Raw genomic sequence first — 6,000 nt, 5'->3', positions numbered from 1 at the left:
TTTGAAGTTGCCTTAAAATCCAATAAAATGAACCAGAGCTTACTGATTAGAGCTTAAAGGAGCAATGCTTAAAAGAAAGTCTGAATACTTGCTGTTCTTATGGGACCTAATTAAGAAAATATAAATTTCACTCTTCAAGCCTCAGTTTCAAAGTGATGATAAATAAAATCATTGCTGCCAATCTCAGGCTACTGGGCTGTGAAATAGGAGTCCTGTTTTGGGTACTGTTATGTAGTGTATTCATTTGTGCAGGCACAACTATACTTATTACTAAATTTGGAATCTACACATTCACAAATAATCTTTCTAGGTTGAACTGAGAAAACACAGTCATGCTTGTGGGACTAATCTTGAGTTAAATATTAAAAATATAAAGTATTCCTCTGCTTTTCTTTCTGCTGTCTCATGACAATTCCCACCATATATTTAAAAATATTTTTATAAGTCATTGTAGGAATGAAACATAAATCAATTTGTAGATTAAATGTTAATAGATGAGGCCTTTTCCTACCATTTATTGTTACAGGCAGACAGCATCCTCTTTTCCTTCCAACCTGAACTACCTATGTGCACACTGAAGAGGCAAGGCAGAAAAGTGCTGCTCTCTGACACAGCCTTCTCTGAGCCTCTCCTTACTGCAATTGTCAATACGTTAACCCAGTAAAGACTTCTCTTCTTTTGGGTTGTGAGCATTGCCTTGGGATATGTTGGTCACATCATTTTTCTGGTAGGTAATGATTTCCCATCTTCTACCCTGTCCTGAGATGGGATTTTGTGGGCCATGGAAAGGCTCGTCCTACTGCTTTTTAAACCCAGTTTTCTCTGGCTTGTGATATATCTCCTATCAAACAGGAAATATGATGGGTCTTTTGGATATTGTTTAAAATCTCTCTCTGTCTTTCAAGGATCTCCAACCCACTCAGCTTCTCTTCATGTGAAACTTATCTGCTGTTCTCAAACTCATTGTAAGTACACTTTTGACATTTACTTTTCTTCCATCATCCTGTTCTGCTAATTATCATTGGCAGGATACTGTGAAAATAAGCACACAAGTGTTACGATCTTCCAGACAGCCAAAATCTTATGTTAAGTCAATACATCATATCAAGGTAGTACTAAAGGCAAGGAGAAGGCAAGAGTTTACAGCAGAAGTCCTGAGTGACTTTTCCACAACAACCTGAAGCAACCCACTTCCACTGAGGGCTCTGGGTGACAGCCAGGCACTAAGACAAGTTGTGGCCAGATTCTTCAACCCCTGCAGGCCTCTGAAAAGGGGAACTCGTATCTCAATGACAGAGAGACACTTGGGTAATTTTCTATAGCTTCCTCCCAAAATTTGGCTGTGTTGCATCATGGGAGCTGTATGCTATTGTGAAGTATTTCTTCTTTTCAGACTATGATCTCTTTAAAGTGACATTTAAACTGCATTCAGGAACAGCTTCACCTAACTCCAGTCCAGATAGCATTCTGAAGAGGTATCTCTTGGACAGTCCTTCACTGACCTTTAAAAGTCAAACCCATTCTGTTAGGTATAACTTTTGACAGAAAAGGGAGAGAAATATGGTCCATGTCTATGAAGAAGAAGCTTTTGGCTGAACTGCAGCCAAGTGGTTTCTTTCTGTAAAATACAGTATCCCAAAGCAAGCAGAGTTTTCCCCACCTGGCTTCCCTCAAATAGGCACCAGTGTACAAATGGTAATAAATGTCACCAGGAGCCCAAAAGGATATTTCAGGAATGAGCAAAGAGAACTAGCATACTGCATTCACTAGTTACTGCTATGTGAAAGTATTTTAACTGTTATCTCTCACTTTTACTAGACAACTAGTATTTTAGAAAGAAATTTGAATGACTGAAGTCCAGTCAGCAGCCTCATGGTTTTGTTATAACTTACACAATGAAAGGGCAAAAAAAGTTAGGAATTATTGACCTTCCTGTTGTTTGAACAATCTCTTTTCTTTAGGCTGTATGTTTTTCAGCCATGAAGGGGGAAAAAAGGTAAAATATGCATTTATGGTTTCACTGGAACATTACGGTAATCATACCACATATATTTGCCTGCCGAGAAAATATGCTGCTGTTCTTCAAGGAAAGACTGAAGATTTATGTCTTGTCTTTGTACTCTGCACATCAATTCCAGCTCATGTCTTCAATAGCTGTATCAGTTAGGACCCTTTGAAATGATCAGCTGGAGGCGGCAAATATTCCCAAGCTCAATCAGAAAAGAGCCAATCAGAGTCACATTAAGTCTCCAAAGTCAGTGTAACTATTTCAGTCTATGCTGTGCCACTAAGTCAGTTCAGTTATGAATTGGACATAGCTGATCCTCCCCAGCTCCACAATAACTATGCTTTGTACCCCTCGAGGAACCAGGTACCTCACATGAAACAGCAAACTGATTTGTAGATGGGCACCAGCTATGGTGTGCTCTAAGTGCTGCCAGCTAACACTGATCAGACTGTGCCATCTGAAAGGAGAACAGAAACAATTTAGCTAGCAAAAATCAAGTTCTTCACAGAAGACTCCATCATCTGCATTCCCTTTTTTATGCCGATGATTTGATAATCGGGCTTTTTGCTCTAAACCACTTTCTCATGCAAAAATGTACAATCAATCATTTTTGTTCACATTGCATGCTGACATTTATTGGTGCCTCTAATATGCAGTTTCCATGAATAGTGTTATAGCCAGATGAAGGGAATAGCTGACTTGAACTTCTAGGTCACTAATTCTTCACAGATTAGCACTGTCAGCACTGATGGATGAAGGGGTAGATCTATCAGAATGGATGTGAGGGGTTTCACTCCTACTTTGTAAATCATGCAGGAAATCCCAGTGTAAACTAAGCCTTTGCCTGTCACAAAAGTTAAAACATTACAAGCAGAGCAGTAAACCCCCAGTTACATTGGCCTTTTGTTGCTGTTGATCAAATTTCATATAATCCTTCCCACTTGTTTTGTCTAGTGCTGCATTAGTGATGAAAGGCTTTTGGTTTTATTAAAAGAACATAAAAGCAAAACAGAACAAAAAACAGCCCAGAAGCTCACAAGCAGGGAGAGTAGGAAATGCCTCTCTGCACAATCTTTTTAGGTGTGCACAGTTCTCATGGAAGGCTCATGAGTGCAGAGCTGTACAACACTACCAGGGGTGATCTTGTCTTTGCACCAGACACCAACAAACCAAACCAACCAACCAACCAAACAAACAAACAAACAAAACTATGCCCATCAATTTGCAAGCAATCTTTCTGAGTTTCCCATTCTGTATTCCTCCACAGAATCCTCTTCCACCTCTTCTTACTCCCTGACTTAAAAAGAAATATGAGTCTTTTTTTAATGTCTTTGGCATAGGAAGAAAAACCTTACAACACAAACAAAGCATTTTGTGGAATGGGAATATGTCATATCATCACTATGGTTTATGGTCATATTATTACTATGGTTATTAGGTCATCCCATGTTTGCAGACCTACCTCCTTAGAGATTTTTGCCCCCAGTATTCCTTCAGTATATATGTATGTATATATTCCTATTCCTGCTTACATTTGGTAGAGACACACAACTCCATCATTTAAATGAAAGTTATTTTGGCTATTTTTTATTGCATGCTATGGCAGATAGCCTCTTCTTCTGAGAATTTATCTTGTTCCCATCTGTGAGACAGTAATGCATGCATATACATTGAAACAGCCAGGTCAGGTTGAATACTGGTATCAACTTGTCTTTAAAAATGTATAGATGCATTGAAAACCATCCATGAGCTCTCTTCATCTTTACGAGGAAATCACAGTGAATCTGGCCTCTCATCCAGTAGGTCCTAGGCAACACCAGACATGTCCAAATTTTGCTTTAAACAAACCTTGAAAAGCTGGTTGTTAATATTTATGCCTTGTAGTTTCAGTAATTTAAAGTCAGATTGGTGAAAGAAGTCAAAGAAGAGGTGACAGAAAGATCTTGGTTATTTAAGCTAGCCAGGAGAAGATTTGGAGGAGATAAAATTTTCTTTAGTGAATAAGACCTGAGTAAATAAGGGAACACATAACACTGAATAAGTTTCCCCTTGGAAAGAAGAAAAACTGTTTAAGCATAATAACTGACTGAATAAATTTAGACTGGAAATCATAAGTCTACCACTAGTGCAGTGATATTTTAGAATAACTTTCCAGCAAGAGCTGAAGGAAAAAGTGAGCCAAGTACTTCTTAGGGCAGAGATAGATAAATATTTTATGAAGGCATTACCTATTGCAGACAGTTGTGATCCAGCAACTGGTATGAAAAAGAGTCCTTCCAGTTCCGTGTTCTTAGGACCAGTGACCTAAGACAACAGTTGTAACTACCCAGAAAGGCCTTTTTCATTTAGCACTTTTGTGACAGAATAGTCACTACCAAAATATAACTGGTAATCTTAAAACACTACCAAGATAAACAAACACAGGAGGTGGGCTGCATCCTCTCTTGCCAATGCTAATATTGTGCCAGAGAGATATTACTGATTTTGATGGAATCCCTCCTTGTCTGAGGATGTATGAGTAGGAAAAGTGATATTAAAAGTTATTTAAGTTTTACTGTTGTCCTAAAAGATTCTGTGGAGGAAATAAGTGGAGAAGTAGGATCTAAGCTCCCTCATCAATAATAGTTGTCTCTTTTTTAACTTTCAAAAATGTTGTTCTGTAGTATTTCTGGTTTAGGTTCCTTTTAATTGCCCCTTGGGAATTTGGGGACACATGGATGAATTAATTTTTAAAATAAAACTAGTTTTAAAATAAAACTAGTTTAAAATAAAACTAGTTTTATATTATGTGCTTGTAGCTCAAGGCACAAATCTTTTGACTTTGTGCACTATTAGGTCTTGTCTTAATGGTACAGTTTACTACTAGTAGAATGGTTTATTAGATGTCTTTCAGCCTGTGCTGTATTGGCACATCACTAATTACAGCCATCGGCACTGTAAACAAGGTCTGAGCAAAGACTGTTCTTTTCATTCTATGAATACAGAGAAAGGGACAGCATCATTCAGGTTCTTGTTCCAGCAAGAGGGTGGCACTTGAATTGATTCCAATCATGATTACTCAGAGCTATTAGACAAGAGCTTGTTACTTAGTGTTACCTTACAACCAACCTTAGCAGTGGTTTAACTGTGGGGCAAAAAGCTCTGAGGGCAGAGAGAGATCTGTCCAAATTCTCCAGGCTTCACCTGTTGAAGTGGGTTTATGGAGTACATCATGGCTCTGCAAGCCCAGTTTTCTTCCCAAAGGACATATTCTGCTTACCAAAGTCCGCTTGGGGCAGTGTCAGGCAGTGCCAAAATGTGCAGTCTCGACCCACAGACCGAAAGGTACAGAATAGTTTCTCTGCAGAGTAGACCCAACCAGTATCACCATGGAGATCTCACAGTTGTTTCCATGACAGTTATTGGTATTTTCCATCCTTCATGAGTGGTGAACAGGAATGAAAGAGACAGGCAATCTATTGATGGAAAGAAAAAAAAATCAGGAAAAACAAACAAACAAACAAACAAACAAAAAACAGAAGACATGCAGCCCTATTTAAATTCACAAAGTGATTATTTTAAAACTTTATATTAGCTATTTTATAGTTTATTATCAAGCAGTAAATATCCTTTGTTAAGTATTCTTGTATGATTTGTTGCAGTCCTGTGACTTTATCTAATAATAAATACTAACAACAGGTTCAGTTCTTAGTTACACATTAAATACAGGTAATTGTACTTAAACATAAGAAAAAAACTGATTCTGAGAGCAGTCAAACACTTGGGAATGTTGCCCATAGAGGCTGTGGAGTGTTTGCTTGCCTGCAAATATTCAAACCCCATCTGGCTAGCTTGGGTAACCTGCTCTAGTTGACCCTGCTTGAGCAGGGACTAGACGATCTCCAGAGGTGCCTTGCAGCCTCAGCAGTGATTCTGTGCTATCAAAGCAGATATATAAGAAGCCATACCACCAGGCACTAACCTAAAATGTATCAGGATTTCTTTCTGCTGAA

The sequence above is a fragment of the Aythya ferina genome (genome assembly GCF_964211825.1).
Source record: "Aythya ferina genome assembly, chromosome: 1".
NCBI lineage: Eukaryota > Metazoa > Chordata > Aves > Anseriformes > Anatidae > Aythya > Aythya ferina.
This window is presented reverse-complemented; position numbering follows the sequence as displayed.